Raw genomic sequence first — 17,852 nt, 5'->3', positions numbered from 1 at the left:
ATCTTGAGTATATAGGTTGGTCCTGGCTTTTATCATTCCTCCCAAACATCTCGCCATAAAAGTAGAAACATATCATCCATTCATTCTCCAAGAGACCACACAAAAACAAAAGTAAAAACTCAGTCAGGATATCATATATAAAATTTTTAAAACTTAAAAAGCTACACGTGTTTTGCTCCTAACGGAGCAGCATCAGGCCTAGACATAAACCTACACAGATCACATTTTAATTACCAACTGGCAACTGTTTGATGGGATCCTGACTGAAGATTTTACTTTTGTTTTGTTCACCATAAAAGGATTCAATAACTTCGAGGATCTATATTCTATCCATATTAATTCCTTTTTTGTTTTTTTTTAATCCTGTACATGTTTTTGCTGCATATGCGATTTATATTTCGTCTCAGAACTTTAAGACTTTTGTTTTCCTCTATTACTCTTTTTATCTCGTTTGTGTTGGTTTTTCTTATTTCTCTTCAGATCGATCGATTTGGTATCTTATTACTTGTTTTTTGTCAATAGCCCTTAGATTGCTTTCTAAATTTTGTAAATGTCTGGCAGTGTATCTACATGTTTATCGTTGTTCTCTGGGGGAATCCATTTTATCTTTCGTGATTTTAACATCATCTTGGTTCCTTCTATTTTTACATTCAATCGTATCTTATCAAGGATTAACCTGTGATCGCTTCCTATCGAAATCTGATAAATACTCCGATGTCCCTGATTATTTCTTTTTTGTTCGCTAGAATAAAATCTACGTTATTCTTGGCTCTGCGGTTTGGATTTACCTATGTCCACTTGCATTGGGATTTTTTATGAAAAGAAGAGTTCATCATGTATAGATTTTCCTGATGCAAGAAGTTAATCTTTACGAGTGTTCTTATGCATTTCTCATAACACCATAAAATTATTTTAATAACTAAACAATCCCCTTACATAAACCCACTCGATCATTCCCGAAGTCCATCACGGAAACCCATCACGAAGTACCCATAAGCATACAATTGGATGCAACGCAAATTTTCGATATCTACCGTAGATACATTTAATAGCAAACGCGGTTGCCAGTCACGAATTCAACTTGGAAATTGTACGTTGTTGCATCCCTGTACGGATGGAACGCAGTTCATGCACCTATTTAGCTATTCATCTTGAAGACCGCCCGAAGGAGTTGTTTTGGCGCCTAATCGCTCTTGTTACAGAAAAACGTCTCAAGGTGAACATAGCGAAGAGTACAGGCTTGTATTCGACCTTTTTTATGCATTACATCTTGTATTTTAAGATCCTATAAAGTTTTAAAGCTTTTTCAAATAATTTATATTTAAAGAATTAGAAGAAGCCTTATAACAACCTTCCTACTCTCTATTATGATAAACATTTCTTTAAACAATCCTTTGAGACGGTTCTGTTTCCCTTGACAACTAATAAAACTCAACTAAAGACGAAGAAGACCCTGTTAGCGAGGTGGTGCAATTAAATTAGCATTTAATTAATAATCTCTAGTCTTGTTTTTGTTCCTTTTGCGATGTTATTAACTAACGCTTCTGTTACGTGGTTGCATAGAATAATTGCCTTAAGAGGATGCGTTTTGAAACAATGGCGTTTAAATTGGAACATGGAACTGCGCGGAATGCAAGTCACTGCCTTAAGTTAAACCGGATGCGGAATTTAATTTTCGCTGACGAAAAGGGGCGCCTTTATAGTTTTATTAATTATTTATATTGTCCTATCTGCTTTGCATAATTAATGTGATGATATATATTTATTTATGTAAATCTGACCACGTATATTAGAACCGTGCCTAAAAAAATAGAAAAGTAAGAGAGACTTGTGCCTTCATTATTTTAACAGAAAACTATTCGTATTTAGTTAGTTTACCTTTTGGATCAATGTTAATGGGAACAAATAATACTTTCCCTTGTTCATTTTATAAGCTCAGGCCATTTAAGGCTCACAATACATTTTATTGTTCAATTCCAGTCCAATTGCAGTCATAAACCCATATTTCAGAATTATAATATTAACTTGCATCTAGTTACGGAAACCAGTAATCAATAAATCAATCTATAAAATCTGTGATTAGTAATGCGAATTATATTCTATTACCAATAAGTTGGAACGCTTATAGGTATTATTTATATATTTTACTGAATATGAATTACAAAAGGCACTACAAGGCTAAACAGAAAAAATTACACAGATTTCACAACACCATAATCAATCCCAAAAAATCTCCAACCAATGTCGTAACAATTAACATTAGCCTGGTATCTCACACGTACAAGTTTAAGCAACGTATACACCTCATTCTTGAGATGCTTTGGCAAACGTAATAAATCAAAGTAGTTGGTCAAACAGTACCACACCTTTGAAAACGAAGACTTTGAAGTGCAGGTGGTGCTGCAGTAGAACGTCGTCGAACCAGCAACGGGTGGTACCGGCGAGAAGAAGTTAAAGGTAGTCTCGCGCAAGACGTGCTTACGGCTTGAAGAGACCGGGGTGCGATAGTTTGACTTCTGGTTACCGAGGACAAGAATAGAAGAACCGGCTCTAAATAGGGCTTGAGCGGTGAATTTCGTGTTTTATTATTTTTTTTAATTTGGTTCGTCTAGTCGTGGAATTACGTGTTTAACTATTATTTTTTTCTTAAGGGATCATTTTAATATATTTGAGGTGAGTGGTAATATTTAGATCATAAGGGCCATGGACTAAATTGAATAGGAGAAAATGAGGTGCTCAACAAAATTATTGTAATTTATTATAAATAAAAATTATTTTAATTTAATCCTTATAGGGAATAAAAATAAATTGTCTCGGTTTTAGTGCAAAACTGTATTCCATATGACTTCGACCCCCATGCTTAAATGCCAAGTTTAAATTAAAAAAAAAAGAAGATAGACTGCAAAGATCTTTCTTTTTTTTTTAATCACCAACCTCATATAGACGATACGTAATCATTTTTCATTTACATTTTGCAAAAATATTTTTTTTTAGAAAACTCATTCTTTTTTTTATTTTATTAATGCATTCTTTTAATTAGATCCTTTTAATAAAATTAGTATATGGGTCAATTAAGAATATAATTTTCAAATCATTTTTCCTTTCTCTAGTAATACCTAATATGGCTTATAGTTAAGAAGTAATAATCTAATAATGGAAAAATGTGTTTTAAAAGAATTTGATATGTGCTATACTATATTTAATCCATATCTCAAGTGGCAACCTTATATTTATTATGTCTCAAAGCAGCACACATTTTAATACGTACATTTTATCTCCTAAGGGGTTTTTTAAATAGGAGCAATTTAGTTGCAGTTTATAGATTACCAGTTGAATCTGTTTTAACATAGCGTATTTTGGTTTCGGACAAGAAACAACTATAATTCAAAAATATGCTCTTAAAATTATATATAAAAAGATAGGCTGTACCCACCAGAACTTCTTTTCAATATAATATTCTAGAGATAAGATTCATGTATGTGCTTACCAGTTGTAATTACGTACATGAACACCCAAATATTTTCTACATTAATTGGAAACATAATCACAACACAAGAGTCCAACATGATAAACAGGTTCCACTTTCAGTAATAATAATTTGATCTTAAAATACATTAATTATATTAGGCAAAAGCATATATTATATTACCTACAGAAATCAAGTGCTATAGAAACATAAATCATAGTAGATGATTTTTGAAAAATGGAATCACTTTGAGAAATTATTCTATCAATGAATTATTGGTTAAACATGTTTCTATATTGAGGCTTATTTACAGGTAGATCTTTAAAATAATACAAACATATCTTTCGCTTGCTATCGAAAATATTATCGATACTTTAAAATATATGGCATATAGAGAACATCTCTAAAAACAAAGATCTAGGTGCTTAGTGAGACTCTATCTAATGTCTAAATTCTTATATCATATAAATAAATAGACAAATATATAAATATGACATAAATAAGAAATTTTGATGCGCTTTTACTTAAATAATTATATCTTCACTAGTTCGTTCTGGAAGATGAAGTTAAAAAACACATTTTCTGAAAAATTTTGAGATGATCCTCAAGAAACTACAAAATTTCATAAAAACGTTTCAAAGATATTCTAGCTAAGCCTTAATTTTTCACATAGAATTTACCTAGTGCCCTCTATAACAAATATATAAATAATTTACAAATTGACCGTCTAAAGTAGTTTTTTGACCTACAACCAACAAAAAAATTAAGCAAGTTTACCAGCTAAGATCACGAGAAAAAATTCGCATATAATACGGCTTTAGAGATATGCTGACAAGATATAGGATTTTTAGAAACCATCAAAGACAGATATGGAAATGATACTTACCAGAATATAAAAGCATGGGCAAATTGTTAGAAGTTGTTTTTATTGCAATGTAAACAGAAACGGAGTCCTGAAGATGATCTCATAGAGATCGAAACGGCAACCAAAATATATGAAGCGATCGTCTGAGGTAGTTTTTTTGACTTATGTTCAACAAAAAATATTAAGCAATAATAATAAAGTTTTGTAAGGAGCTTCAAACTCAACTAGTTATAGTAAAAGAATTCAGCCATAATATATGTATAGTTGGAATTGAAGAATGTGTCAAAATAACAAATAAAAATGCTTAAAAGACATTAAAAAAGATAAATATAAAATATTGTAAAAGAACAGGTTCATATCTCTCGAAGAACACAAAATATATAAATACCTGGAAACGGAAGATAATAAGAATATTAATCATAACCAGCTGAAAAAGAAACTTAAAGCGGGAATACCTAAGAAGTGGAATTATATTTAATTCATCTTCAGGGCTGGAAGTCGAGGTTCTCTCGGGTTAAATTAAAATAGCACTTATTACAGGAATAAAAATGTAGTTATCACAGTTTAAAGCCGGATACGTATGTACATACAAGAGGCAATACAACTAAAATATAATAAAATATATGATTTCAACAAATCGGTAGCTGAAGAGAATTCAAATCAAATAGTATTCTTCCGCAACTAACCGATTTACCCACAAAACTAAGCTGCCTTAAATAAAGAAACTTATTTAGGAGAGCGTCACCATTAATAATAATAATAATAATCGTCTTTTTTCAAAAAAAAACAACAGATTGACAAATATTACAAAGGAAAAAGAAGAAAAGGCGAAGTCTAGCCTAAGGCTACTCAAACTTAACCCTAATAAATAATAAATAAATTTCGATAATCATACATAATAATAATAATAATAAGAAAAATAATATAAAGATGACATATTATAAAGAAATATTTATTGTACGAAAAAAGATCCCCTGCACCAAAACAAGACTGTACACAAACAAATCCAACCTAAATCCTGACTTAATCTTAGTTAAATTATGAAGTTGAAGTCATTGTTTGGCAAGGAATTACATGTTTTAATCGCATTATAAGTAAAAGACTTCTCGTATGTTCTTGAATTATGTCAAGGAATAATATATTTTAAATTATTTCTGATATTTATATCATGGACGCTCAAATTGGTTTTAAATTTAGTTTTTAGAGATTTAGATATGAATTTTGAATTAAATCGTGCATAAAAACACCCAAATGTTGAGTTCTACGGTTTAACATATTTAATAAATTCAACTCATTAATTTTATGTGATACGTGATCTGATTTTCTTAAATCAAAAATTAGACGAATACATGTTCTGCACCTTTTCAATATGATATTGTCCGCTTGACGAAGACAAGGGCCATAAATAAGATCAGCATAGTTAAATAAGGAAAGTACAAGAGATTCACATAACATTGCCATTAACTTGATACTTAAAAATTTCTGTTGGAATACGGTTGTTTAAGCCATATATATGACCTTTGTAGTAGTTGCTTAACATGATCGGAAAAACTAAGCTGAAAATCAAGCACCCTAATATAACACCCAGCTAATATAGCACCCAGATTACGAGCAGAATTACAAAATGGTAATCTATTTTGATTTTAATATTATTTTTTGAATATGCATTTGGATCTCTTTTGCCAAACAGTGTTGGCCGTGTTTTTTTAGAAAGATCTTTTAGGTTGTTTAGTTCATGATTAATAGTTTCGTTACAAGTAACAAAGTCTTTTGAAAAGAACTGATGAGTATATCTTGGTATCGTCAGCAAAAGCTTGTATCTTTCCGACATGAAGAGAGCTTATAAGTTCAGACGTGTAAATAATAAAGAAAAGAGGACGAAGGATAGAGAGAGCCCTGAGAAACTCCTGATAGTATGGCACTAGACTTCGAGTACACACCATTAACAAACACTTTTTGTGACCTCTTAGAGAAATACGATGCAATGAGTGACAGTGAGTCGCCGTCAAAACCGTAATATCTTCTCTTTGCCAACCAGAGTCATGATTTATAGTGTCAAAAGCCTTGAAGTAATCTACTAGTATAAGAATACTTTCAAGTCTATGATCCAATGCCTCAATTATATCAACAGTTAAAACGGTCTAGGCGAAGGATGCGAAATATCCCTTAGGAAACCCGTTTTGCTATTCTGAGATGATTAAAATAATTTTGTTCTATGCAACTGTTAATAATGTTAGTTATGTAAGGATCAATAAATGGGCTCCAATATTTTAACATAGATGACGTGATTTTATCTGTGCCACAAGCGTTAGTTCTCAAGTTTGGAATAATTTTATGAACATTTTCTATAGTTGAAATTTTTTCGATGCGCCGAATTTCTTGTTTTCGTAAAGTTCTGAGTTAAGTTTCTGATGTCTATTTCATTAATTTTTTTGTCCTTATATTCAATGTCGATAATTTCGGATTTTTTTAAAATAATAATGATCGTTAATTCGAAATGCAAATGATCATTATCATCGTTATATCAAAAGTAAAACTAAAACGTAACTACTCGTAAACTTAATTGATTAAACTCCGCAATGTAGTAAGATCTCAAAATGTTCTTTTATAAGCTTATTGCATCAATACAGTTGATTCTAATTGAGAGGTTATTATTCTTTTTATCTTATTTTATTATATATTGGCTTTTTATAAATTGTCTTAAGCAAGCAAGCTTGGAATTATTAAGCAAAACACTCGGAGTTATTATAAGCACAGAGCGGCACAGTCTGCATAGCAATTCATAATGATTGATTATTTCTTGAAACAGATTAGGAAAATTCAATTCAATTAAATTTACAATCCATTAATTCACAAGAATATCTAAGAAGGAATCGTTAAGAGTGAGCTCACGGCCAAAAATAAGCTGTCGGCCATCACAACGCTAGCAGCTCCTGTGTTGTAATAGGGCTTTGGAAATCAAAGCAACAGACAGAAAAACAAGATCAAACTATACCCAAGATCAGAAGACAGACTCTATGTTCCAAGAAGAGATCGAGGTAGAGGAGTCACTAATGTTGTAATGGAAATTGCAACTCGGGAACTAGCACGATATTTAGAATTAAAATAACATGATAATATCTCAAAATGATTAATAGTAAAGAACAACATGAATAAGCTCCAATCGCCACATCAAGAACTACAGCTTAAATCAAAGAAGTGAAAAATATCAAGGCAGAAATAAAAGGAAAAAAGAATGGAGAAGCAATTAGCAAATGAAAAGGAAAGAGAATGCATGGACAGATTTTAAAAGGATCATAAAAGCAGACACCTGAATTTGACTCAATTATAGAGAACTGAAAGTGAAAACACTTGATGTCAAAAATAAGCGATCGCAACTATCTCAAGACAAAAATCCTGAAAACCGGCACAACAAAAAATGCAGACAGTGCCGAACAGAATGTGAATCTATTATACAAACGAAAAATAGTATGACCATAAACCTGACCCTGTAGTAGATTACAATAAGATCACAGTCATAGGGGACCAGAATATACATACTGATAGTTTTATGAAGAACATAAATCCTATTCTTGTGTCTCTATCTCATCTGATTATAACATCAGCGAATATAAAAATACAAGAACTTAAAAATAGGAGATAGAATGTGAGGCATAAATATCAGAGTGATCCTAGTAGTCATCAGGACATTATACTATATATAAATATACAGGGTGTTACAAATTCGGTGCACATATTTTCAGAGCGTATTATTGAAGTCAAAATAAGACTTTTTTCCTATAAACATGTGTCCTAAAATGATGATAAAAATCGATTATCTACAACTGTGACTACAGTTATGCGTCAAATCGCCTAAAATTTTGTAAGACCCGTTTTTTATGTGCTCTTTTCATTTTCTGTCCCAAAAATGATGTAAATCCAATTTTAGTGGAGGATTTAGGGAGATTTACCCTTCTGATGGCCGCTATCTCATGTTTCCGATAAGAAAATTAAAAATCTAGCAACACCATCTAATTAATCATGAAAACAAATTTGTCCAAATCAAAATCATCCAAAATTTGCTTTCCTACAGTTTTTCGATACAATTAACCGTTTTTGAGAAAATTGCTGATATACGAAAGAGGAGCATTATTAAGCCCGATTAAACTATCAAATAAGAAAAAACGAAGTGGGCCGTGACTGCTTTAATTTTTGTCAAATCAAATTAATTGTATCGAAAAAATTCAGGATACAATAATTTTGAATTTTTTTCATTCCCAACCAATAGGTGTTTTAAAATTCTTATCGAAAACCTAAGATACGGGCCATCATAGGAGTAAGCCTCCCTGAATCTGGGATTACATCATTTTTGAGACGAAAGATATCAAAAGCACTAAAAAAAACAAAAAAAGCCAACTTGCAAATTTTCAAAATATTTTACGTATAACTATAGCCAGTGTTTTAAATAATCGATTTTCTTCAAGCAATTTGTGCGAGCTGTAGCTCTGAAAGGAGGCATTTTAGGACACATATTTATATAAAGTCTTATTTTGACTCCAGCAATACGCTCTTAAAATATTTACACTGAATTTTGTAACACCCCGTCACATGCACTCAACTATAAAAGAAATCGAAAAGAAGATAGAGTTGATATACTAAATATTGAGTCTACAACAAACTGTCCTACTGAAAATCGGTCACAAGTCTTGAAGTAAAGTCAGGTCACAGTAGATTATTTAAATGATATCTAAAAATTAGTATTCCTATTATATTTAATACTCGGTCAAACTACAATAAAAATAAATATAGCATATATCAATAAAATAGATTATATTCCAAAAAAATATAAAATGCACAAGTACGCAGATTCCTAGTATATTATCAAATACTTCTTTTATTTAAAAAAAAAATTGGAATGTTAATTAAATGTTTTATAAAGTTAAAACAATTTTTTTTTAACAAAAAGACTCCTAAATTATTCCAGCAATATACTGCATATTCCTAAATTCATCATTTGTCAAGAAATGACATGATAATAGGCATGATAATTTCTTTTAAGGCAAAATTATCCAATAAAAAATAATTTCATTATAGCTATTAGGACACTAATAAAATTTCTTACAATTCGCTTTTAAACGCTAAAATCTAATTTGTTGGTGTAAAATTTTCGAATATAAAAAAAGTTCCCGCACTGCTGTTTTTGATACATCCATTAACAAGCAATTTTTTTATCAATTTCTTGGTAATAAACTTAATTATAACCTGTTCGGTCTATCTGTACGATAATTTAGTAGTACAGGGAAAAAAAAAACGAAAACGCAATTAAGAACAAAACTCGCGGTCTAAGAGGGTTCTCGTTTTCCGCCGCATGGCGATTAATGGCAGCATTATACATGTAATTTTAAACAACAATGTGTAAAATCAGCTCACTGTCACACTTTCTTATTTAGAAGAAAACGATGCCGTTTTATATTTATTAATTATGTGTAAAATTGCACTAGGTAATTTTAGTAGGTAGGAGAGTATCTCATCTGAATATACAGGTTGAATCAGCAGGATGAGTAAACCTTTAAGGAGTGTAATCTTTGTACAAAACTATGTCAAAAAGTTCACCTCTAATAAGTTTTTTTTTCTATATTTTTATAACCAAATATAATTCAATATTGAAGATTTGAATACGATTCAGCACACTAGTTACACTTTTATATAGTTAAGGGCCCAAATATGTAATTGATGAAAAAAAAATCTCTAAAGCATATGGGAATAATTAGCTGCCTGTATATATTTATATTTGTATTATGGATATATTGTATTTCATATCTAATTTCGACACGATTATAAATAAAACAACAAACTGTTATGCAAAATAAAATTCGCAGAGTTACTAGAGTTTGGTTGTAAATCTGTCGGGTGGGATATAGATACAGCTATGTAAGAATTATTTTTAATATTTTGTTTTAAATTATCTAGAGAGGATTGAAAGAAGTATAATACATAGTTGTTCATACCAGTATCCCATATATTAAGATTGATTGCACTAAAATTTTTAAAATTAATTTTACTAAGTCAAAAAAATGCTGTTAACAATGACATCTGCCTTCTTAGAACATTAAAAGGCTAGAATTAGCATTACCATAGAACTATCGGCATTTTGTTTGCTTCAACATTTATAATATCATAAAAAATTGTCACTTATTTTGATAGGCACAACATTCAACGTTAAATGAATGTAGACAACGTATAAATTAGAGAAAAATGCAACAACATTGCAACGCCGCTCAATCGCATTGTTGATTCCACCGACACAAGAAATCTTTACCAGTGACGTCGTCAAAAAATATTTACATGATAAATAGTTATTATTAGTAGATTATGCTTTAAATTATAAACAATATTACCGTTTATGAACTCTTTATGCGATTTTTTAATGTACTTCATTAGAGTAGTAAAGGTACTTATCTATTAAAAAGCATTTTTATGGAAATTAAATATTTCATAATTATTATAGATTATAAATTTTTATTATTCTACGTTTATGACGACGGTTATCCCTTGATATCATATTATGACAATATCGATATTTACTTATGAAAAAATCGGCCTAAAACGCCTTTTTACTATCATAGAAGTTCACAAAAACACTGAAATGACTCAACCTTTATTTTTTTTTAACCAAAAACTAAAGAAAAAACTCAGAACTTTACAAATGCCGAATGTAAACACAAACCCGTTTGTCAAGATGACATTTCGCAAGATGACACCAGCTTTTGCCTGCGGTATTGCCATTCCAAATTTTTTAGAAGCGGTTTTACGAATAATAATGTTAATAATTTCTTTTTTCCTTTGTAAACTTGACAACAGAGAATCGATGAATATGTTTGTAAACAAAACAACCTCCTTGCCCCTGTGCACATATTGAACTCAAATAAAGTTGTTGTTTACTAATTCTAGCTTCAATGTTCTAAGTCTGCCTCACCTCACATAAAGTTGGTCTCAAAATCAACGCCACAAAAACGGAATTCATGATGGACTTGGTCCATATCCACCTTCTAATTCCGGTAAAAGAGATCTTCTAAGTGACATCAGAATCGTCAAAGATGAGAGAATTCAACTAAAATGGACAGCTTAAGGTATTTGATGAATCTATACTGTCTGTTTTACGGTTCAGAGACTTTAACGTTAACAAAGAAATCAGTAAATAAAGTGACAGCTACACAACATGCCAGGGAACGTTCTCTATAGGAAATTACAATAAGGGATAGAGCTTTGAATGAAATAATACGATAGAGAACCGGGGTGCGTATTTACCAACCCTAACCCGCTACGGTGCTAACCGATTCCGATTATGGCCGAACGAAAAATTTACAAACCATATCCCGACACAGTTCACTCGTACTGCAGGGAGTCAGGATCAGGAGATTAGTCAACTGCGTTGAATTTCCAATCTAATATTATAATGGCCGCTTTCGCAGCACTAATTTAAGAACGTTTAGGAACAAAACAAATTTAAGGCAAAATCACATTAACTGCTGACTGAGAGACAATATATTATAAGGTATTTTAAATTCGTCCCTCACTAATGGGTTCTCGGTAACCATAGAAGATACGAAGATGGTTAAATTTAGGCAAAGTTGCGCATTTCTGAGCTCAAAAATATGCCTTTGAAAAAATTAAAAACTCCCGATTGGTTCCGAAAATAATCGTGAAAAATCGAAATTTTAAAAATGTATTTTACTTTTTTCTGAGCTTATTATCTATCGGATTTTAAAATAATTTACGCTTTTGCATTTTCACTTTTTCCTTGCTACATGGTGGCGGAATCTGTTGGAAGTATGGTAAAGTGTAAAAATGTTTGTAAGGGTAAAAAACTAGGTGGGTGATCTACGAGCTCTATCTAGTAATAAAAATAAAAGTGAAACAAATTATTTTATATTTTAATTACGCACTTGTATTGTTCGTAAACTTTTAAACAGTCGAAATACAAAATACTTGGGTTTTTAACATAATCAACAAAATTACATGGAATGTACAGGGTGGCCCAAATTCGACCCTCATCATTGGGATCTCGGAAACGGTAAGAGATACAGGGTCGATTAAATCATGGCAAAGTTGCATAATTTGATGCTTATTAAAATTCGGTTTAAAAATTTAATAAATTTCTGATACGTTTGCAAATATCGAGAAAAAAAACGACATTTTAAAAATTCGATTTTATTTTTTCTAAGCTTATTTTTTATCCGATTTTAAAATAATTTGCACTTTTGCATTGCCACTTTTTCCGTGCTACATGGTGGTTTTCAATAAAACGTTTCGTCTTTTGCCGACCATCATTAACTTTGTTTTTTCTTATGGGCGCCATATTGGATTTTTACATTTTTAACTAATTAACCCTAACTGTACAGTGAAAGTGACCCCATTATTGACCCCACCCGCCGGCTTGTGATTGGTCGGTGCCGCGCCGGAAGTGACGTAATCAATATTCGATATTACCAAAAAAAACATAAATTATTATTATATTATATTATATTATTATGTATGTAGAATAAGTAATAACCAAATGTAAGTAAAAAAGTAGCCAAATGTGGAAAACTATAACAAAATTCAATTCACTTACCAGAATAACAACGTTCAATCCCTTCAATAAAAGCGAAACATTCTTAATAGTACCCTTGTTTATTTTTTTAATAACAAAGGTAATGCTGGCGTTGCATTCAAAATTTCGTCGGCGGCTCCTAACATTACTTTTGGCTTTGTTTTTTTCGCTGTGCTGGCATTTGAATATTTTCTTGTATAAACATTTCTTAAGATTGGGAAACGTTTTATACACAATCCAGTTTGTTGCAGAAGACTCTTGAAACCCTTACATCCATTTTTTTATTGTTTCCGAGTAATTTGAATCTTGAAACTTAGTTCTTACAGTAATTTGGAAACAATTAACGTCTTTTATATCGACTTTGCTCAAATCGATATCTGATAAGTCGTCAAACGAAAATACTTGTTTTATAACTTCCATTTTTTATGCAAGAGTTAGGCTGGACATGTTGCAAGAATACCACATGAAAAATGAACCCAAAGACCAACAAAAAACAAACTCAATAACCTTCAGAAACCAGGCACGACTGCTACAAGATAGACAGATGATGTGAATGCATCTCGACAAACTGGATTCATGCTGCTCAGGACCGAACACTTCTACTTTATTGTGTTAAATTCACTTCTACGGCACTACAAACCATTTAATTTAGTCATTCTTGCTCCTGAGCCTTTTCGACTGAAATTTTTAGCACAATGACAATCTTCATGATTTTTATCACAATAACTTCTTGACAAAAAGATGCATCAAAATTTATAACTATATTTAAAAATGTTTTTTCGCGAGAAATCGGTCTTTTTTTAAATGTAATTGATATATGATAACGAATCTATTAAATAAGCTAAAAAAAATCTAATAATACGTACGTAATTTAATGTATACAGCAGACATGTATAAGGATGTTAAATATTGCAGTATTCAGGGCTTTGCAGATCATACGGAAATTTATTACTCTTTTAAAGCTGATGACGTATTGGGGGTTTGTAGTAGAATAAATGAAAATTTGTCATGACTTCTCGTCGAGCATAAGTTAAAAATAGTTAATAACATTAAAAATCTTGGTGTAATTTTTGAGAAGGACTTGAGATTGAAAATGCACGTTTCTGACGTAACTAAAAAAAATCCTATTTTGCGCTCAAACCATTGTACGCTAATAGAAGTATCATTAACTATAAAGTCCGAAAGAAATTATGCGAGTCCTTAGTACTTCCTATTATGAACTCCTGTAACATTGTTTATATTTCTTGTTTGGATAAAGTCACCCTGTATCGTTTGCAGAAGCTTCAAAATCAGTGCTCATTTTTACCATAAGAAAATATGACAGAGTTTCAGAAAAAAATATTACTCTTGGATGAATGCGTGTAGAGAATCTTTATCTTATTCAGTTGGCCATTTTAGTGCATCGATTGCTTGGTACATCCTCCCCTGCTTACCTTCGTGAAAAATTCAGTTTTCGAAGAGATGTTCACGATGTCAATCTAAGATGTATAAGTAAATTTATGGCTCTTCGTTTTCATTCTGCCTTATTTCACAGATGTTTTCTTTTTAATGCTGTTTCGGTGTATAATGAACTTCCAAATTTACTTAAGTGCATATCCATTGCTGTTTTAAAGTAAAATCAAAATCATTTTTTCAGCATTTTTTCACGTTACATATGATCTCCTTATAATTTAAAGGGAAAATGTGCAATTTTTTTTTTCTTTTTTAGTTTTGTGTCATTGCTTATTTTCCAACTCAAGATAGATTTGTAATTTGGTATATATTTTTGCTCATGTAATTAGAGGTTAAGTTGATTAGCCCTAGGCTAGACTTCGTCTTTGTACATTTTCGTATAATAAAGACATTATTTATTTATTTAATACAATTGAACGGTGCAGCGTACAATCACGTAGCAACATGAGGCATGTCGCTATTACTATTGTTATTCTGTAAAAAAATAAAAACAGCAAATACTTATCTGACGACCTGAGGTGACCGCTTATCGACAAAAGGAAGCTATGTTGCCATTATTTGGGACAATGCGGAATATTCAATTCCTCAACCTGTATATTTAAAGCTGTTTGTATTTTTACTAAGACTAGTAAATCAATATTTGTTTATAATGACTCTTAAATTAACTAACAAATTTAAATATATGTTCAAATAATCTTTTGCCCACATAAATTTCCGCTCAAAAGCATTAACTGTACGCAAACATACGACATTTAACCCGTACAAAATCAAAAGAACATATGCGGTGTGTGAAGTGTGCCGAGCCCTCCAAAACCCTGGGTGTAGGCCCTTTTGCTAAATTCTGAAATTCTGTTGCCGGTTTCAAGTAGGGCGCTCGCATTTAGCCTTTCAAAGTGGGATTTAAAACGTGTAAAAACTCCGGAGTGTTCCCGTTCCACGACCCAGACAAATAATTTCAGTCCGTTTATTTAAAGCCGGGTTTTTGCCGCGCGAAACCCGGTTCGTTTCGTCGCGAAATTTCTGTTCGAGATTAACATTTTAATCGCAGAACAAAAAAAAAATCTCTGACGCAGCAGAACTAAAACAAAACGCTGCAGTATATCGATTCGATGCAGGATGCGAACGTGCAATTGGGGGATAAACTAATGTTGAACATTATGACTTTTATTTTTGCGGTTATCTTAAGGAGACCAATTTACAAACACGAATTTAGTAGGTCAACAAATTTAGAGGAGTTGTGAGAGAAAGTTGTTGAAGGTGCCAATTCCATTTTACCAAAAACTCTTTTAAAAGTACCAAATGCCTGTTGTAATAGATTAACTTGTTCTTTAGCCAAAGAAGGAGGATTATTTGAGATTTTATTTAAGAAGAATTAATTTTTATTTTTTTTTTAATTACGTTTTTGTATTATTTTAAATTTTTCTTGTTGGATTACTTTGTAATAATTAAAATTTAAGTAACTTAATGGAACTATGTCACTACAAAAAAAGATGTTGAAAATGTGCAACAATAAATTCAAGATCATCTATTAGAGAACACTTTACGAACATTTTCGAAAGTGACAACATCAATATTGTGACATGCATCAATTATTCTTTGAAGTAGACCGAAGAGAGATTCTGGCTGGATGACATAGACTTTTTGCTTCAAATAGCCCTATAAAAAAAGTCCAGAGGTGTAAGATCGGGCGATCTGGCTGGCCACTCGGTAGGCCCTCGACGATCAATCCACCGATTAGGATGAGGCTAAAGTGAGACAGTGTCCTCTCTTATTCAAAAACTGCTTCTAACTTAAATTCATTAGAATTATCTTTAATAATCCCATGGATCAGTGGTTCTACTGCATTTTCCAACATGTTTAAGTAAAGATCCTTTGTCAAATTTTGGTCTCAAAAAAAAAGAGAGGCCCAACAATGTGATTCGCTAATATGCTAGCCCACACATTTAATTTTTCTGGGTATTGTGTGTGTGTTTCAGGAAATATGCGGGGATTTACGTCGCTCTAATAATGGACATTTTGTCTATGAACATTACCATTCAAAAAAAAGTACATAGATCACTGACACAGATGTCTTTCACATAAGCAGGCTGGCATCCTATTTTCGCGCTCATTACTTCGCAGAATTCCATACCAGCCAATCAGGATCATCTTCTGTCAATTGCTGAACGGATGAAATGTCTGTACCCTTTTCACATTAGCAGAAGATACATCACATGTATCACCAACTGTGGAAGTAGACTGTTGTGGATCTCTTACCATAATATCCACCTGTTTTTCTTTTAGATAGCTGGGATCCCCTAAATTCTTTCTACTAGCAACACCACCCGTCTCGGTACATTTCTGAATTAGCTCACGAATATACTTTCGACATACTGGACAGTTAGAAAAGCGAACATTAAAAATTCTTTTCGTATGATGTACATACACGATTTCCACCGTAAATGAAAATAATTTCATTAGGCATTCTCAGTTAAATCCAGATACAAATAAAATTGCACTGAACGAAATAGCAAAAATATTCTCTTTTTGGTATTATTCGCTTTTAAGGGTATTGGTAAAAACTACAAGCTAATGCAATCAAAATAAAGATAAATCATTGACTAATAATTTCAGAACTACGTAAGTATCATAATGAATCTTACTAAAGTAGTTGTTGTCGGAAATACAGTAGGGATAAAGAAATTTGTTTAAAAAACTTTAATTTTCCTTTTTACCTTAATGAGTTCTGACGCTACATGGTAATTACAAAATGGAACTAAATTTTTAACAATGCCCTCATAAAATTTCCCGTATGGTGTTAATATCAGACCATGTGGTTATGGTTTCGTACGTTATCAACATTGTGGTACAAGTGCTCGTGGCTGGTGTCCTTATAAAAAGAATTTTATTATCGGTACCGGTTCAATAAAGGTCGGTGAACCTGACGGCACCGGCTCCGGTTGTGTGGAATTCCATTTTGGTCTTCTTCACCGTAACCCACCGAATACTAATTATTACCGGTCAGTGAAGTCTTCGTTATTTATTTATGCGAGATGCATCCTTGCCCTCTTTAACCTACTTTTTACGTGCTCGAATTTCTGGGCGTTTATTAATTTCCAGTTTTTTTTTGGCCCTGTTTTTGGGTCAAAATGTTACATTTTCTCGTTTTAATGAATTGAAAAATTTAAGGATAAGGATACTTAGTTACTTTGATATTATTAAGGCATTACTGCTTTCAGCCCATTATAATAAAGAAGTAAAAGGTAATTTTAGTCTCCTCTCTTTCTATAAAGAAGGACCTATTGAAGTCTAAATTCAAAGAATTTACAAAATAATTGCTATTCAGCACTGTCTTTCCTATATTAGCGAAACCATTAGCTCACATTTTTAACTTATCCATTCAAACAGGTTCGTTTCCGTCTTGTTGGAAGATCGCGCGAATTATTCCAGTTTTTAAAAAGGGTGACAAGTCAGAACTTAACTACAGACCGATATTAATTCTATGCAATTTTTCTAAG

General features: G+C 31.8%; 2 protein-coding genes across 2 annotated transcripts in view; one reads left to right on the top strand and one right to left on the bottom strand.

Moving 5' to 3' along the window:
• The window catches only part of LOC126743485 (rab3 GTPase-activating protein catalytic subunit), a 128,515-nt gene that overhangs the window by 19,376 nt on the left and 91,287 nt on the right, over positions 1-17,852 (bottom strand). The window lies entirely within an intron of this gene.
• The window catches only part of LOC126743486 (leucine-rich repeat and fibronectin type-III domain-containing protein 5), a 90,939-nt gene continuing 75,502 nt past the window's right edge, over positions 2,416-17,852 (top strand). The window contains exon 1 of the mRNA XM_050450587.1: positions 2,416-2,673. The gene's annotated coding sequence lies outside the window, so the exon portion shown is untranslated. The remainder of the gene's footprint in view (positions 2,674-17,852) is intronic.

The sequence above is a fragment of the Anthonomus grandis genome, chromosome 13 (assembly GCF_022605725.1).
Source record: "Anthonomus grandis grandis chromosome 13, icAntGran1.3, whole genome shotgun sequence".
In the NCBI taxonomy this organism is placed as follows: Eukaryota; Metazoa; Arthropoda; class Insecta; order Coleoptera; family Curculionidae; genus Anthonomus; species Anthonomus grandis.
Note: the sequence above shows the minus strand (reverse complement) of the source record. Positions and strands in the feature narration are given on the sequence as shown.